The sequence below is a fragment of the Staurois parvus genome, unplaced genomic scaffold (assembly GCF_062004578.1).
Source record: "Staurois parvus isolate SC_StPar_1 unplaced genomic scaffold, SC_StPar_1.0 ptg001115l, whole genome shotgun sequence".
In the NCBI taxonomy this organism is placed as follows: domain Eukaryota; kingdom Metazoa; phylum Chordata; class Amphibia; order Anura; family Ranidae; genus Staurois; species Staurois parvus.
In genome coordinates this window covers 161,240-179,797 of record NW_028318911.1, presented here as the reverse complement: position 1 = coordinate 179,797, position 18,558 = coordinate 161,240, and the positions used below count along the sequence as shown (strand labels likewise).

Genomic DNA, 18,558 nt, shown 5'->3' with positions numbered 1-18,558 from the left:
TCTATCTATCTATCTATCTATCTATCTATTATCTATCTATCTATCTATCTATTATCTATCTATCTATCTATCTATCTATCTATCTATCTATCTATCTATCTATCTTTATTCAGAATCTCCTTTTTATAATATAATAACATTCTTAATATTGAACATTTGCAGGAGAAAACTTCCAATAAATAATTGTAATAATCTCCTCCTAGACAAGGTTCCATGTAATAATCTGCAATCCTTCTCTGTATTGTCTTCCCCTCAGTCTTGCCCACCAGCCGCAGTTTATATCAGACTTCCGGGGGCACGTCTCTGATGGGGGCATCACAGAACAAAGCCTTCTCTTTCTTTCCTCTCGGAAGTGTTAAATAAGCCGCCGAAGATCCAAATATAACTTAATAATAAAGGGTGATCCTAACAAGGAGGCAGCTGTGACTGTTTGGATAAATGGCTTGGGCGGCCAGTAACAATGGCGCGTGCGGCGCACACATCCCTCCCATTCATGGAGGGCCTCGGCTGCGGGAAGGACGGGCCCGGGAGGAAGCAGAGCTGTGTAGTTTGGTTTCCTGACCTCTTCCTGTTTCTCTCTTACTGCGGGGAGGATGTGATGGTGAACGCAGCGCCGTTCACAAGCCATGCTCTGGAGTGGCGGTGGTGGGGGGACCGCGGTTCTTCCGATGGTCACACACAATAGGTGGGGGAGACAAAACACAAAGAGGGACCCCCGGTCTGTGTGTTGTATCTTCTAACCAGATAGTTTCTACGAAAAAAAAAAATTCCAAGTAAGCAGCCAATCAGGATCCTAGAAATGTCTAAAGGCTATGCCGATATTGGTTACAGTGGCGCATTACTATGTGTCTATGGGCCTTTAATCACAGGGACAGTCCACCCAAGCCTCAGAAATAGTGACCATATGTTAATTTCCTGTGATTGTCAGCTCCATCTAGTGGCCATAATGCAGTATTTTCCTGAAGTGCCTCAATCTGGTAAATACTGCTTTATGGCCACTAGATGGAGCTGAGGATCACAGGAAATTAACATATGGTCACTATTTCTGAGGCTTGGGTGGACTGTCCCTGTGATTAAAGGATGCATCTCCTGTGCAGGATGAGTGATCTTGACTCTGTCCCCCCCCCCCCTGTATTTTCTTGTAGTGGGTGGGGCCTGCTGGGATGTAGGATGACTGGTCTTGACTCCACCTCCCTCCTGTATTTTTCTGCAGTGGGTGGAGCCTGCTGGGCCCCTCCCACAGCTCTGCTATAATTGGATGCCATTCTGAGTGCTGCTCGAACCTTGGTGATGCAGCGTAGCGCAACGCTGCAGCAATGCACTTACATGTGTTGCTGTGCACTGTCTAAAAAAAGGTGCGTGCGACACGGAGCTCCTGACCAGTGACTTTGCAGCAGTGACCCCTGTCATCTGCCCCGCCAGCAGTGACCCCTGTCCTCTGCCCAGCCAGCAGTGACCCCTGTCCTCTGCCCTGAGAGCAGTGACCCCTGTCCTCTGCCCAGCCAGCAGTGACCCCTGTCCTCTGCCCTGAGAGCAGTGACCCCCTTTCCAGTAGTGATCCCTGTCCTCTGCCCAGCCAGCAGTGACCCCTGTCCTCTGCCCTGTCAGAAGTGACCCCTGTCCTCTGCCCTGCCAGCAGTGACCCCTCTCCTCTGCCCTGTCAGCAGTGACCCCTGTTCTCTGCCCTGTCAGCAGTGACCCCTGTCCTCTGCCCAGCCAGCATTCACCCCTGTCCTCTGCCCCATCAGCAGTGACCCCTGTCCTCTGCCCTGCCAGCATTGACCTCTGTCCTCTGCCCTGCCAGCAGTGACCCCTCTCCTCTGCCCTGTCAGCAGTGACCCCTGTCCTCTGCCCTGCCAGCAGTGACCCCTGTCCTCTGCCCTGCCAGCAGTGACCTCTGTCCTCTGCCCTGCCAGCAGTGACCTCTGTCCTCTGCCCTGCCAGCAGTGACCCCTGTCCTCTTCACTGTAACTTTGTAGCAGCAGGGGGCTGATCCGTGTGAATCACTCGTGATCGCAGCCAAAAACTGCAAAAGCATCATGACTGTCATCTCTGAGCTGCCCTCTCCAGAAAGTCCAGAAAGTATATGGCAAGCCGGGATTATTCTTGAACAAAGATGGTGCCGTCCCTCTAGGAAAAGCAGATGGAGATATTGTCAGGAGGAGTACTGAGATCTCTGGTAATAGAGAGCAGGGGCGGACTGACCATTTGAGCACTCGGGCACTGCCCAAGGGCCCGGGGTCAGTAGGTGGCCCCATGAGATGCCCCTGGTACCTTTCATTGGCTTTTTCATAGGCTTTTTTGGGTGTGGGCGAGGACACAGGGGCCCCATGATCCCCTATTGCCCGGGGGCCCCATGAGTTGATCCCCTATTGCCCGGGGGCCCCATGAGTTGTCAGTCTGCCCCTGATAGAGAGGTAATAAATACCTGGAGGTGTTACATTGTCAGGGTACTCCTCCCCCTAGCATCACCCGGAAGGACGGCACCAGGGGCGGACTGACCATTTGGAAACTCGGGCACTGCCTGAGGGCCCGGGTTCAGTAGATGGCCCCATGAGACGCCCCGGTACCTTTTTCATAGGCTTTTTTGAGTTTGGGCAAGGACACGGGGGCCCCATGATTCCCTATTGCCGAGGGCCCCATGAGTTGTCAGTTCGCCCCTGGACGGCACCATCTTTATTCAGGCATCATTCCTGCACAGGCAGCCCTTACCACGAAAAACGATACCTGATGATAGGTCAGATTTAAAGAGGACCTGTCAGGGCACCGCTAGCTGGCCCAGTCAAGGCTCAGGGACTCCTGGGAGCGGTTAGGGCCCGGCCGCTGAAGGACGAGACCAGGGGCGGACTGACCATTCGAGCACTCGGGCACTGCCCGAGGGCCCGGGGTCAGTAGGGGGCCCCATGAGATGCCCCTGGTACCTTTCATAGGCTTCTTCATAGGCTTTTTTGGGTGTGGGCAAGGATACAGGGGCCCCATGATTCCCTATTGCCCGGGGGCCCCATGAGTTGTCAGTACGCCCCTGGACGAGACACTCTACATAAGTGACACGGGTGACACCCTACGTACCCGGCCCTACGGGTGACACCCTACGTATCCGGCCATACCGCTTCTGCAGGAAACAAAGAGAAAAGTGTGAAACCACAGCAAGCTCCGCCTTGGTCATGTGACCTCGTATAGAGCGCGGCGTTTATTTCATGACATAACCAACCGCTCTGCTTCAAGAGTCCCTAGACACAGATCACACCGAAAGCATCAAAGAGAACCTGTCGTATAGCCTGGGAGCCTCTGCTGCCCTTAAAGTGTGCATAACCCCCCCAACAATGAACTTCAGCCAATCAGAATCCGGGAAAATTTGGCAGACTTCGCCGATATCAATTACAATGGCGCACTGTTGGATGTTTTGTGGCCCTTGTCTGCAGGAACAGTCCACTCAATCATATTATGTATTTATTTTCTATGATCGTTAGCGCCCTCTAGTGGCTATAATGTGGTGTTTTCCTGAAGTACCTCAATCAGGTAAATATTGTATTATGGCCACTAGATGGAGCTGATGATCACAGGAGAAAAACTTATTATGTATTTATTTTCTATGTTTGTCAGCTCCCTCTAGTGGCTAGAATGTGGTGTTTTCCTGAAGTACCTCAATCAGGTAAATACTGTATTATGGCCACTAGATGGAGCTGATGATCACAGGAGAGAAGAACATATTATACAGAACAATATACATTGTGGGCTGATAACTTCCTGGGTTCTCTGTGACAACTTCCAGAGGTTTTCTCCCAGCTCTCACTGTGGACTACAGAACCCCTATGTGATAAAGATGAGGAAGGAGGGAGGTGTTCTGTAGCCCTAACACACTTCCTGTCCTAGGGTGACAACACTGCTTCTATAGTGATACAGTAAAAATCAGCGCTGTCACTCTAAGACAGGAAGTGTGTTTCTGGCAGGATCACCAGGAGCATTTCCTACACTTCCTCCCTAGGGTGACAACACTGCTCCTCTATTGATACAGTACAATGAGCGTTGTCACCCTAGGGCTGGAAATGTGTTACTGGCAGAATAACCAGGGCACCTACTTAGGGTGACAACTCTGTTCCTCTATTGATGTAGTCCAGTGAGTGTTGTCACTCTAAGGCAGGAAGTGTTTTTCTAGTAGGATCACCAGGAGAATTTCCTACACTTCCTTCCTAGGATGACAACACTGCTCTTCCATTGGATTCAATCCAATGAGCGTTGTCACCCTAGGGCTGAAAATGTGTAATTGGCAGGATCGATGGGGGCATTTCCTACACTTCCTTCCCAGGGTGACAACGCTACTCCTCTATTGATACAGTACACTGTGCGTTGTCACTCTAGGTCTGGAATTGTGTTACTGGCAGAATAACCAGGGCATCTACTACACTGTCTTTCTAGGGTGACTACACTTCTCTCCATTGATACAGTACAATGAGCGTGATCACCCTAAGGCTGGAAATGTGTTACTGGCAGGCTTACCAGGAGCATTTCCTACACTTCGTCCCTAGGGTGACAACACTTCTCTCCATTGATACAGTACCCTGAGTGTTGTCACTGGCAGGCTCACCAGGAGCATTTCCTACACTTCGTCCCTAGGGTGACAATGCTGCTCCTCCATTGATATAGTACAATGAGCGTGGTCACCCTAAGGCAGGAAATGTGTTACTGGAAGGCTTGCCAGGAACATTTCCTACACTTCCTCCATAGGGTGACAACACTGCTCCTCCATTGAAACAGTGCAATGAGTGTTGTCACCCTAAGGCAGTAAGTGTGCTTTTGACATTATAATCAGGACACACTTCCTCCCTAGGGTGACAACGCTGCTCCTCTATTGGATACAGTACAATGAGCGTTGTCACCCTAAGGCTGGAAATGTGTTTCTGGCAGGCTTACCAGGAGCATTTCCTACACTTCGTCCCTAGGGTGACAACACTTCTCTCCATTGATACAGTACAATGAGTGTTGTCACCCCAAGGCAGTAAGTGTGTTGTTGGCATTATAATCAGCACACACTTCCTCCCAAGGGTGAAAACGCTGCTCCTCCATTGATACAGTAGGAGTGTTGTCACCCTAGGCCTGGAAATGTGTTACTGGCAGGATAAAAGTAATGCATCCTCCACATCTAAGAACCAGTAAACTGCAATTTGTTACAATTGTTATCATGGGTTTAAAAACACTTAGTGCTGATTTCAAGCAAGCATGCGGCCAGTGAAGTCCGGCCAGACCCAGAACTCCTGATCTTGATCAGGGATTCAGAATACATTGAAGCCTTTAAATAGACATGAAGGCCAGGAAAGAGACCTTCATGGCCAACCCCTAGCAAATGCGCACTCAGCAATAGCCGGGTGCAATAGGAAAGAGGCAGATTGCACCATTGGCTTGCCTGCGGTTGAGTCATCTCGAGCTTTCAGTAGGGAGGGGAGCGAAGGGTTAAGGCTGTCGGTTTGGGTGTAGGCAGGGAGGGGGTTAAAGCCACAGACTACAGATTCCCCCTCCAGGAAGAAAAGGGTGTGTGCAGTGTGAGGTGGCAGGGAAATGGTTAATTCGTCTGGTGAGAGTTGTACTGTCTGTGAGGCGGGAGGAGAGCAATCAGATTTCATTGAAACATCAAAACAGCGCAAATATGTAAAAATAAATACAGACTGCAAAAAAAATGAAAAATAATTAAAAAGTCAGTCCCACTCCCAATCAATAGTAACAAAAAAAATGAAAAAATATTTTTTTAATATATAAACAAACGCATTTCAACATGCAGTGTATATATATATATATACTGCATGCATAATTTGAAATGCGTTTGTTTATATATTACAACATATACTTCAATAAATAAATAAAAATAAAATAAATAAATATATATATATATAAATATATATATTTTTTTTTAAATTATTATTTATTTATTTATTGAAATATATTTTGAAATATATAAACAAACGCATTTCAACATGCAGTGTATATATATATATATATATTTATTTTATTTTTATTTATTTATTGAAGTATATGTTGTAATATATAAACAAACGCATTTCAAATTATGCATGCAGTATATATATATATATACACTGCATGTTGAAATGCGTTTGTTTATATATTACAACATATACTTCAATAAATAAATAAAATTAATAAAATAAATAAATACACATACATATATATATAAATTTTAATTTGTTTAATTTGTTTATTGAAATATATTTTGAAATACATTGAATACGGCCAAAATTGTAGTATTTCAATATATGTCAATATATTTGGGAAGCATATTTTTAAAATATATTTCAAATATATTTTTCTTCCATGTGGGTTACCAAGAAGAAATATATCAGATGACAGGTCCTCTTTAAGGGCGTGAAAAATGCGTTTTTTTTGTTCAGCAGTAGTTGCATGGTATTAAACTGATGAAGGGATTGGTCGTCGCGGACGAGGTTGTACTAGATTGTAAGCTCCCAGGATCAGGCCCTCCTATCCCTCTTGTATTGAACTGTATTGGTGATGTATTGTCTCCCGTTATATTGTAAAGCGCTGAGCAAACTGTTGGCGCCATAAATCCTGTATAATAATAATAATATAAATCCTGTATAATAATAATATATATATTGTATAATAATAATAAATATCCTGTAAAATAATAATAATAATATAAATCCTGTATAATAATAATAATATATATCCTGTATAATAATAATAAATATCCTGTATAATAATAATAATATAAATCCTGTATAATAATAATAATATATATCCTGTATAATAATAATATAAATCCTGTATAATAATAATATAAATCCTGTATAATAATAATAATATAAATCCTGTATAATAATAATGTAAATCCTGTATAATAATAATAATATATATCCTGTATAATAATAATGTAAATCCTGTATAATAATAATAATATATATCCTGTATAATAATAATAAATATCCTGTATAATAATAATAATATAAATCCTGTATAATAATAATAATATATATCCTGTATAATAATAATGTAAATCCTGTATAATAATAATAATATAAATCCTGTATAATAATAATAATAATAATAATAATATAAATCCTGTATAATAATAATATAAATCCTGTATAATAATAATAATATAAATCCTGTATAATAATAATAATAATAATAATAATAATAATACAAATCCTGTATAATAATAATAATATAAATCTTGTATAATAATAATAATAATAATATAAATCCTGTATAATAATAATAATAATAATAATAATAATACAAATCCTGTATAATAATAATAATATAAATCTTGTATAATAATAATAATAATAATATAAATCCTGTATAATAATAATAATAATAATAATAATAATACAAATCCTGTATAATAATAATAATATAAATCTTGTATAATAATAATAATAATAATATAAATCTTGTATAATAATAATAATATAAATCCTGTATAATAATAATATAAATCCTGTATAATAATAATAATAATATAAATCCTGTATAATAATAATAATATAAATCCTGTATAATAATAATAATATACGTGAATTAGTCGTTTCTCTGCAATGTATTGAAAGATCTGAGGATTGTCCTCTCTCTGAACATCTCCCACAGCTGAAGCTCAGGATGACGTGCGCACACGGAGGACAGCTAGGCGTTCCCAGCGAGCGATGAGACGCGGGTATTGATATCAGGTAAGCTGACCCCCTCATGACTTATTTACGCCTTGCCAGCGCTGTGTGTCTGGAAGAAGCGCCGGCGACTCCTCGGTGAGGGATCAGCTCCAACGTTCTGCAGCTGCTGTGTGTCCCCGGGAGGTGGGGGCCGAGGCGATCAGGTAAAACCCCCCGAAAATACTGAGCTATCTTTCGGTGTTCTTCAAGCTGTTACGTATTTTTGAAACTTTTGGATAGAGTCAAAAATTTCCATCCGTGACCCCATTAGAAGGAATCTCTTTCATTTCCTGTCCGTGTGACACCTCTACAAGAGTGGTTGGTGGCCACTGGGACAGGAAGGGACGGACACCAATACATTCGGAAGTTCTGAACCTTGTTCATCGTCCATCTTGGGGTGCTCCTGTCCACTTTGGAGTTTGGCAAGTTCAATTTATGTCCACATGGGATGCTGTTTGACATCTTGGGGTGTTTCTGTCTATATTGAAGTATGGGGGGGGTTCGGTTTCTATTCTCACTGGGATGTTCCCATCCATCTTGGGGTGTTTTTGCCCACTATGAAGTAGGGGGGTTCTTCTCCTGTCCAGACTGGTTGTTACCCTCCATCTTGGAGTGCTCCTGTCCACTTCGGAGTTTGGCAAGTTCAATTTCTGTCCACATGGGATGCTGTTTCACTTTTTGGGGTGTTTCTGTCTACACTGAAGTATGGGGGGGTTCTATTTCTGTCCTCATTGGGGTGTTCCCACCCATCTTGGGGTGTTCTTGCCCACTATGAAGTAGTGAAGTTCTTCTTCTGTCCATACTGGTTGTTACCCTCCATCTTTGGGTGCTCCTGCCCACTTTGGCGTTTGACAAGTTCAATTTCTGTCCACATGGGATGCTGTTTCACTTTTTGGGGTGTTTCTGTCTACATTGAAGTATGGGGGGTTCTGTTTCTGTCCTCATTGGGGTGTTTCAGACCACTTTGGAGTACAGGTGTTACCCCCATCATGAGGTGTTTCTTTCCACATTGAAGTTTGGGGAGTTCCTTTTCTGTTATTGGGGTGTCCACTCTCGTCTTGGGGTCTTCCTGTCCACATATGAGTAGAGGAGTTCCACTCCTGTCCGTATTGGATGATACTTCTATCTTTTGAGTGTCCACATGGAAATTTGGGGGTGCCTATTCTTTTCTCATTGGGGTGTTCCCTCTCATCTTGGGGTGTTCCTATCCACTTTGGAGTACAGGAATTCTATTCCTATCTACATTGAGTGTTGAAGTTTGGGAAGTTCTTTTTTTGTTCTCATTGGGGTGTTCCCTCTCACCTTGGGGTTTTCCTGCCCACTTTTGAGTAGAGAAGTTCCATTCCTGTCCACATTGGGTGTTACCCCTATCTTTGGGTGTTTCTGTCCACAACAAAGTTTGGGGAGTTCTTTTCCCATCCTTATTGGGGGGTTCCCACTCATTTTGGGTTATTCCTGTCCACTTTGAAGTTGGGGAGTTCCATTCCTGTCTGCATTGAGTGTTCCCATCCATCTTGGGGTGCTCTTGTACACCTTGAAGTAGGTTAGTTCCACTCCTGTGCACATTAAGGTGCTCCCCCCATCTTGGACATTGTTTCTGTCCACATGGAGTGTTTCTGTCCATCATGGGATGTTCCTGTCAACTTTGAAGTAGGGGAGTTTCATTCTGGTCCAAATGGAGTGTCCCTGCCCGTCTTGGGGTGTTCTTATCCACTGTGAATTAGGATGTTCAATTTCTGTCTGCATGGTGTGTTCCTCTCCATCTTGGGGTACTCCTGTACACTTTGAAGTAGGGGAGTTCCACTTCTGTCCACATTGAAGTGTTCTTCCCATCATGGGGTGTTCCTGTCCATTCTGAAGTTTGTTTCTGTCCACATGGAGTATATCTGCCCATTATAGGGTGCTTCTATCACCTTTGCAGTAGAGGTGTTTCACTTTTGTCCACATGGAGAGTTCCTTCTCATACTGGGACGTTCCTGTCCACTTTGAAGTAGGACAGTTCCGTTCCTGTCCATGTGGGGTGTTTCTTCCCCCTCTTGGGTTGTGTCTGTCCACTTTGGAGTATGGGAGTATCATCCTTGTCCATGTGGAGTGTTTCTGCTCCTTCTTGGGGTGTTTCCGTCCACTTTGGAGTAGAAAGTTCCTTCCAGTTTATGTGGGGTGTTTCTGCCCTTCTTGGGGTACTCCTGTCCACTTTGGAGTAGAAAGTTCCTTCCAGTCTATGTGGGGTGTTTCTGCCCCTTCTTCGGGTGCTCCTGTCCACTTTGGAGTAGAAAGTTCCTTCCAGTCTATGTGGGGTGTTTCTGCCCCTTCTTGGGGTACTCCTGTCCACTTTGGAGTAGAAAGTTCCTTGAAGTCTATGTGGGGTGTTTCTGCCCCTTCTTCGGGTGCACCTGTCTGCCTTGGAGAAGGGGAGTTCCATTCTTTTTGATGTGGAGTGTTTGCTCCTGTCCACTTTGGAGTAGGGGAGTTCCATTCCTGCCCATGTGAGGTGTTTTTTGCCCCTTCACGGGGTGCTCCCATCCACTTTGATATAGGAGAGTTCCGTTTCTGTCCATGTGGGGTATTTCTGCTCCTTCTTGGGGTGTTCCTCTCCACTTTGGAGTAGGAGAGTTCCATTGCAGTCCATGTGGGGTGTTTCTGTTCCTTCTTGGGGTGTTCCTCTCCACTTTGGAGTAGCGGTATTCCATTGCAGTCCATTTGGGTTGTTTCTGCTCCTTCTTGACGTTCTCCTGTCCACTTTGAAGTAGGGGAGTTCCATTCCTGTCCATGTGGGGTGTTTCTGCCCCTTCTTGGGGTGTTCCTGTCTACTTTGGAGTAGAGCGCTCCATTCCTGTCCATGTGGGGTGTTTCTGTCCCTTCTTGGGGTTTTCCTCTCCACTTTGGAGTAGGGGAGTTCCATTGCAGTCCATTTGAGGTGCTCCTGTCCACTTTGGAGTAGGGGAGTTCTATTCCTATCCATGGGGGGGGGGGGTTCTGCACCTTCTTGGAGTGTCCCTGTCTACTTTGGAGTAGGGAGTATCATCCTTGTCCATGTGGGGTGTTTCTGCTCCTTCTTTGGGTGCTCCTGTCCTCTTTGGAGTTGGGAAGTTCCACTCCTGTCCACATTGAGGTGTTCTCCCAATCTTGGGATGTTTCTGTGTTCTCTAAATTTTGCGAAATTTATTTCTTGGGGATATCTTGGGGCACCTCTGCACCGAGGAGATCTGCACCGAGGAGATCTGCACCGAGGAGATCTGCACCAGCGGCCTTGGTGCAGGTGCTCATTGAAGGCCCAACTGGGAGGACAGAAGATGAAGGCATTGGCCGCAGAATCAGGAACGTAGTGGAAGTTTCGGCCATTTCTGTAGTATTGGTTATGGGTGGAGTGACCCTCCGACGCTTCTGGCGTGGTTTGTGGCCGGAAACCGAGGCGGGACCGAATGACTCTGCGCGGCACTCCGGGGGTTAACGATTTTTCATGCTCGGTAATTGATTTTGTGTATTTGATATTTAGTAATTGGTTCGGGGAATCGGATTATCGCGGCTTGCAAAATTTTCACCTAATTAGGCGGCTGGAAAGCAATTTCCAAAACTAGCCGACTGCAAAATCACGTCAGGCTTAAAGGGTAAGTACGCCTTCAAATAGATTGCACTGATCCCTCTTGTCTCCTGACTCCTCCTACCCTCCCTCACTCCCCACAGATGGGCACTTACCTCCGTTTGGCGGCTGCGATTCTGATTTACATCCGGCGTTGCATGTTTTTTGTAATAGTCCTGCGTGTTACGGCCTCAGAGATGTCCATGGGATCATCTCCAACCATCTCCAGTCTCAGGACACGGGCCCTATAGAAGCCTAGATGGAACTCCCATACTCGTGGGACACCCCACATGGACAGGAATGGAACTCCCCTACTCCAACGTGCCCAGGAGTACCCCAAGAAGGGACAGAAACACCCCACATGGACAGGAATGGAACTCCCCTACTCCAAAGTGGACAGGAGCAAACACCCAACATGGACAAGAATGGAACTCCCCTGCTCGAAGGTGGGCAGGAGCATACAAAGGAGGGGCAGAAACACCCCACATGGACAGGAATGGAACTCTCCTACTTTAAAGTGGACCGGAGCACCCCAAGAAGGGACAAACACCCCACATGGACTGGAATGGAACACTCTACTCCATAGTGGACAGGAACACCCCACGTGGACAGGAATGGAACTCCCCTACTCCAATGTGCCCAGGAGTACCCCAAGAAGGGACAGAAACACACCAAATGGACAGGAGTGGAACTCCCCTACTCCAAAGTGGACAGGAACACCCCAAGAAGGGACAGAAACACCCCACATGGACTGGAATGGAACTCTCTACTCCAAAGTGGACAGGAGCAAACACCCAACATGGACAAGAATGGAACTCCCCTGCTCAAAGGTGGACAGGAGCATACAAAGAAGGGGCAGAAACACCCAACATGGACAAGAATGGAACTCTCCTACTTTAAAGTGGACCGGAGCACCCCAAGAAGGGACAAACACCCCACATGGACTGGAATGGAACACTCTACTCCATAGTGGACAGGAACACCCCACGTGGACAGGAGTGGAACTCCCCTACTCCAATGTTCCCAGGAGTACCCCAAGAAGGGACAGAAACACCCCAAATGGAATAGAATGGAACTCCCCTACTCCAAAGTGGACAGGAGAACCCCAAGAAGGGACAGAAACACCCCACATGGACAGGAATGGAACTCTCTACTCCAAAGTGGACAGGAACACCCCAGGAAGGGGCAGAAACACCCCACGTGGACTGGAATGGAAAACTCTACTCCATAGTGGACAGGAACACCCCAAGAAGGGTCAGAAACACCCCAAATGGACTAGAATGGAACTCCCCTACTCCATAGTGGACAGGAGCACCCCAAGAAGGGGCAGAAACACCCCAAATGGACAGGAATGGAACTCTCTACTCCAAAGTGGACAGGAGCACCCCAGAAAGGGGCAGAAACACCCCAAATGGACTGGTTGAAACTCTCTACTCCAAAGTGGACAGGAACAAACACCCAACATGGGCAAGAATGGAACTCCCCTGCTCGAAGGTGGACAGGAGCACCCCACATGGACTGGAATGGAACACTCTACTCCATAGTAGACAGGAACACCCCAAGAAGGGGCAGAAACACCCCACATGGACTGGAATGGAAATGCAGCACGATATTTTAAAAGTGTCAGGGAATTATTTTGCGCTTTTCTCGCGCGTAGGGCAGCCCAATTAAATGAATGAGCTACATACTGCACGAAACGTGGGTATGCATGGGAAACGCACAGAGACGCACGCACGCACGCACCATCACACCTGAATGCACTTTTCCTATTTGAGCTGTGTGGAGTCTGCATGTTACTACCGCTGTTACCGCCCCCCGCCCTCCTCCAGCTGTCCATGTGAATAAGCCCCAAGGGCCAGTTCACACGACATGCGTTTCAGTTGCTTTTTTTTCTGCAGCCAAAACGCACAGAAAGTAGGCGATATGGTGGGAAAAAATTAACTGGTATGTGTCAAAAACGGATCAAAAACGCACCGGAACGTGTCAATAACGCATCAAAAACATACTGGAATGCACATGTCCCTATTTAAATTGAAGAAAAAGAGAGGTGGAAAAAAGGAACTGGAACGCATCAAAAACGTATCAAGAATGCCCCGGAACACATCAAAAACACACTGAAACGCACATGTCCCTATTTAAATTGAAGAAAAAAGGGAATGGAATGCATAAAAAATGCACAAGAATGTGTCAAAACCACATCAAAAATGTACCGTAACATGTCAAAAACGCATCAAAAGCGCACAGGAACGCACCAAAAACACACTGGAACGCACATGTCCCTATTTAAATTGAATAAAAAGAGAGGGGAGAAAAGGAACTGGAACACATCAAAAACGCACAAGAATGTGTAAAAATCACATAAAAAATGCACCAGAATGCACTGCAACGCACCAAAACACACATGTCTCTATTTAAATTAAACACATCAAAAACGCACCAAAAATACGCTGGAACCCACATGTCCCTATTTAAATTGAAGAGAGGGGGGGAATGAACTGGAACGCATCAAAAATGCACTGGAACTCATCAAAAACGTATCAAAAACGCACCAGAACACATCAAAAACACACTGGAACGCACTTATCCCTATTTAAATTGAAGAAAAAGAGAGGGGGAAAAAGGAACTGGAACGCATCAAAAACGCACAAGAATGTGTCAAAACCACATCAAAAATATACCGTAACATGTCAAAAACGCATCGAAAACGCACGGGAATGCACCAAAAACACACTGGAACGCACATGTCCCTATTTAAATTGAAGAAAAAGAGAGGTATGTGTAAAAAATGCACCAGAACATGTCAAAAACACATCAAAAACGCACCGAAACGTGTCAAAAACACATCAAAAATGCACCAGAACATGTCAAAAACGCATCAAAAACACACTGGAACACACATGTCCCTATTTAAATTGAAGAAAAAGAGAGGGGAAACAGGAACTGGAACGCATCAAAAACGCACGAGAATGTGTCAAAAACGTATAAAAAAAGAACCGGAACTCGCCAAAATTGCACATGCAGAAACGCATCCATAACGCATCCGGACCGCGTTTCTATGGTGTGGGCTGACCCCAGCGCGGCGAGTTTTGGACGCCGCGGTGGGAATCGGAGAATGCGGCTCTCATCGCATGCTCTCGCGGTGGAAATCGCAGACCTCCTTGGCCTTTAAAATCCGCGCCGCGGCCTGACTGGCGCTCGGTCTACAACGAAGGGAACCGCAAGGCGATGGCGACATTTCCTGCGTCTGCATCGAGTTTCAGGATATTTCACAAGGCGGGGGAGGAGAAACGAACCGCTCTCCCCGCCCAGAGATGGAGGAATGTAACTCCACCCACAACAGGCCCTTCCCGTTCTGATTGGAGGATTTTGGGCCGAAGTTTTTATTCGCTTGCGTTTTTATCTGCCGCTATTCCTTCCACGCGTCTTCTTTCTTTACTGGTGACTCCTCTGCTAAGCACTGTATAGATCAGTTATATATGGAGGAAGGAGGATTTGGTTTAGGGAGGGATTCTTTGCTGTAACAGCTCAGTACCTTCATCCAGGGGTCAGGGCAAAGTCTGTGCAGAGCTTGTCAATCAGCGTGGCAAGTGTTCCACATGCCTGCTTCCCCTACTGGTGACTCTTCATCTAAGCATCGTGTAGGTCATTTATTATGGCGGAAGGATTCTTTACGGTTCAGCCGGGCCACAAGCCATAGTTTTCTAAAAAGAAAAACAGGAAACTTTTCAGTTCTTGGTAGCCATAGGTATAATAAAGGACGGTATGTCTGTTTCCCTCACTGATGACTCTTCCACTATTCACTGTGTAGGTCAGTTATATATGGAGGAAGGATGATTTTATCGTTGGTACAGGAAAGGATTCTTTACTGTTAAGTCGTAGAATGTCCTGCGGCGTGCAATGCCAAACTCAGTACCGTCACTGGGGGCCGGGGCAAAGCTTGTCAACCATTGTAGCAAATCTTCAATAGGTTGTGTATGGAAGAAGGATGATTTTATCCTTGGTATAGGAAAGGATTCTTTACTGTCAAGTCGTAGAATGTCCTGCGGCGTGCAATGCCAACCTCAATGCCATCAGTGGGGGCCGGGGCAAAGCTTTTCAACTAGTGTAGCAAATATTCAACATGTCTTGTTTCCCTCACTGATGACACTTCTGCTAAGCATTGTGTAGGTCAGTTGTGTATGGAGGAAGGATGATTTTTTTTTTCTTTGGTACAGGAAAGGATTCTTTACTGTTAAGCTGTAGAATGTCCTGCGGGGTGCAATGCCAAACTCAATACCGTCACTGGGAGCCGAGGCAAAGCTTGTCAACCGATGTAGCAAATATTCAACAGGTTGTGTATGGAGATAGGATGATTTTATTCTTGGTATAGGAAAGGATTCTTTACTGTTAAGCTGTAGAATGTCCTGCGGCGTGCAATGCCAAACTCAATTACTGTCATCAGGGGTCAAGACAAAGCGTGTCAACCAGGGTAGCCAATCTTCAACATGTCTGTTTCCCTCACTGATGACTCTCACACTAATCACTGTGTAGGCCAGTTGTGTATAAAGGAAGGATGATTTTATCCTTGGTATAGGAAAGGATTCTTTACTGTTAAGTCGTAAAATGTCCTGCGACGTGCAATGCCAAACTCAATACCGTCACTGGGAGCCGAGGCAAAGCTTGTCAACCATTGTAGCAAATCTTCAATAGGTTGTGTATGGAAGAAGGATGATTTTATCCTTGGTATAGGAAAGGATTCTTTACTGTCAAGTCATAAAATGTCCTCTGACGTGCAGTGCCGAACTCAATACCGTCACTGGGAGCCGGGGCAAAGCTTGTCAACCAATGTAGCAAATCTGCAACATGTTTGTTTCCCTCACTGATGACCCTTCCGATATTCACTGTGTAGGTCAGTTATATATGGAGAAAAGATGAATGTATCCTTGGTATAGGAAAGGATTCTTTACTGTTAAGTTGTAGAATGTCCTGCGGCGTACAATGCCAAACTCAATACTGTCACTAGGGGCCGGGGCAAAGCTTGTCAACCATTGTAGTAAATCTTCAACAGGTTGTGTATGGAGGAAGGAGGATTTTATCGTCGGTATAGGAAAGGATTCTTTACTCTTAAGCTGTAGAATGTCCTGCGGCATGCAATGCCAAACTCAGTACCATCACTCGGAGCCGGGGCAAAGCTTGTCAACCGATGTAGCAAATCTTCAACATGTCTTTTTCCCTCACTGATGACTCTCACACTAATCACTGTGTAGGCCAGTTATATATGGAGGAAGGATGATCTTATTGTTGAACAGGAAAGGATTCTTTACTGTTACGCTGTAGAATGTCTTGCGGCAAGCAATGCCAAATTCAGTATCAGGGGCGGACTGACAACTCATGAGGCCCCCGGGCAATAGGGGATCATGGGGCCCCTGTGTCATTTCCCACACTCAAACCACACCCAAAAAAGCCTATGAAAGGTACCAGGGGCATCTCATGGGGCCCCCTACTGACCCCGGGCCCTTGGGCAGAGCCCGAGTGTCCGAATGGTCAGTCCACCCCTGCTCAGTACCATCACTGGGGGCCGTGGCAAAGCTTGTCAACCAGTGTAGCAAATCTTCAACAGGTTGTGTATGGAGGAAGGATGATTTTATCGTTGGTATAGGAAAGGATTCTTTACTGTTAAGCTGTAGAATGTCCTGCGGGGTGCAATGTCAAACTCAATACCATCACTGGGGGCCGGGGCAATACTTGTCAACCAATTCAGCAAATCTTCAACAGGTTGTGTATGGAGGAAGGAGGATTTTATCGTCGGTATAGGAAAGGATTCTTTACTCTTATGTTGTAGAATGTCCTGCAGGGTGCAATGCCAAACTCAATACCATCACTGGGGGCCGGGGCAAAGCTTGTCAACCAGTGTAGCAAATCTTCAACAGGTTGTGTATGGAGGAAGGATGATTTTATCAATGGACTAGGAAGGGATTCTTTACAGTTAAGCTGTGCCATGCCCAACCACATTTAACGGCAAACCAAAACGGGCCCATTTCTTACCTCTCATAGTAGCCATGGGTATAATAGAGGATGGTATGAAAATATTTGGATCTAAGGAACTAATTCGACTACTTTAGGGGGGGGGGGGGGTCCCTTTGACTCTGATAAAGGAGGAACTTGATACAAACCCAGATCACAAGCAACTGCGCCGGGGGTTCAGGTTTCTGTACGGCGCCCCGCAGCATCCCCCCCATCCCGCGTCCCCCCCAGGTAGGTCGATCTTTTATTCTTTTGGTGACAAACGAGCTCAGGTTCTACCCGTCTCATAAGACTGTGCAGCCCTCCCCCCCCCCCCCTCCCCGGGCCGAGGAGGGGGGGGGGGGGCGGGACGGGTCTCAAGTTCCTCAAGGAAGTGCCTGAAAACTTATCAGAGAAGTTTGTGCTTCTGTCACAGGCGGGAGTCCATCTACCAAAGGAGTCGAGCGGCCGGACTCGGGGCAGAAGAGCCACAAGTAAGTCGGCGGTGATGGGGGGGGGGGAGGGGGGGACGCAGGAAATTCGGGGTTGGGGGGGGGCCCCAGATGTCTCAGGCTTGATGCGCGAAGCTAACACCTCTCTCTTTGTTTCACGGGCAAGTTCCAACAAGCAGCTGCCTCTTGTCTTTACACCGAACGGCCGGGGCGGCGAGATCTCCGCGTTTGTTTTTTGCGAAAAACGTTTTCGGATTGTTTTTGATTTTCTGTTTTCGTTTTTTGTTTTTTTTTTTCGCACTGTTTGGCTGCAGATGTAGAGCCGCCGACACGCAACGAGAGCCGGTCTGACGGCTGGGAGACTTCTCTTCTGTGTGCTGAGAGCGCCTATAGGAGAGGCTGACAGCCAGACGTTCCCATACACAGCAAGATGGAGAGATTGGTGCAATCAGACTTCCCGATATCGGGGGGGGGGGGGGGGTCGGATTCTGACACATACATACCTAACAGGGCAATGTGTCAGGACGGGACAGGCAGGAGCTCACCTCGTGTATGAGAAGCGTGGCGGAGGAGGATTTCAAGACAAGCTTTTGTGAGATTCATAAGAGATTCAGCAGAGATTCAGAAATAGAAGAATGATAACAGATATGAGAAATTCATAAGAGATAGATTTAGGATTTATAGGAAACACATAAAACATCCCCTGCTTCACCCCGGGGCGACCTGTCATGGGACTTGGCTGATGTCTGTGCATAGAGGAACATATGACATATATAAGAGATACACAGGAGATTCATAAGAGATTCACAGGAGATTCATAAGAGATTCACAGAAGATACATAAGACATATAGTTTGTAAGAGACACAT

General features: G+C 45.8%; 1 protein-coding gene and 1 long non-coding RNA gene across 3 annotated transcripts in view; one reads left to right on the top strand and one right to left on the bottom strand.

Moving 5' to 3' along the window:
* Positions 1 to 6,181: 6,181 nt before the first annotated feature.
* On the bottom strand, positions 6,182 to 8,675 carry LOC149440082 (uncharacterized). The gene is made up of 2 exons (XR_016307789.1): positions 7,547 to 8,675; positions 6,182 to 6,573 (listed from the first exon to the last, which is right to left on the bottom strand). It is a non-coding gene; the product is annotated as an uncharacterized LOC149440082 (long non-coding RNA).
* The window catches only part of TIPE2 (TNF alpha induced protein 8 like 2), a 43,373-nt gene continuing 32,556 nt past the window's right edge, over positions 7,742 to 18,558 (top strand). The window contains exon 1 of one of the 2 annotated variants that reach the window (XM_089658963.1): positions 7,742 to 7,840. The gene's annotated coding sequence lies outside the window, so the exon portion shown is untranslated. Of the gene's footprint in view, positions 7,841 to 17,634; positions 17,733 to 18,558 lie in introns of those variants that run through there. The other variant, XM_089658962.1, reaches the window with a different exon arrangement.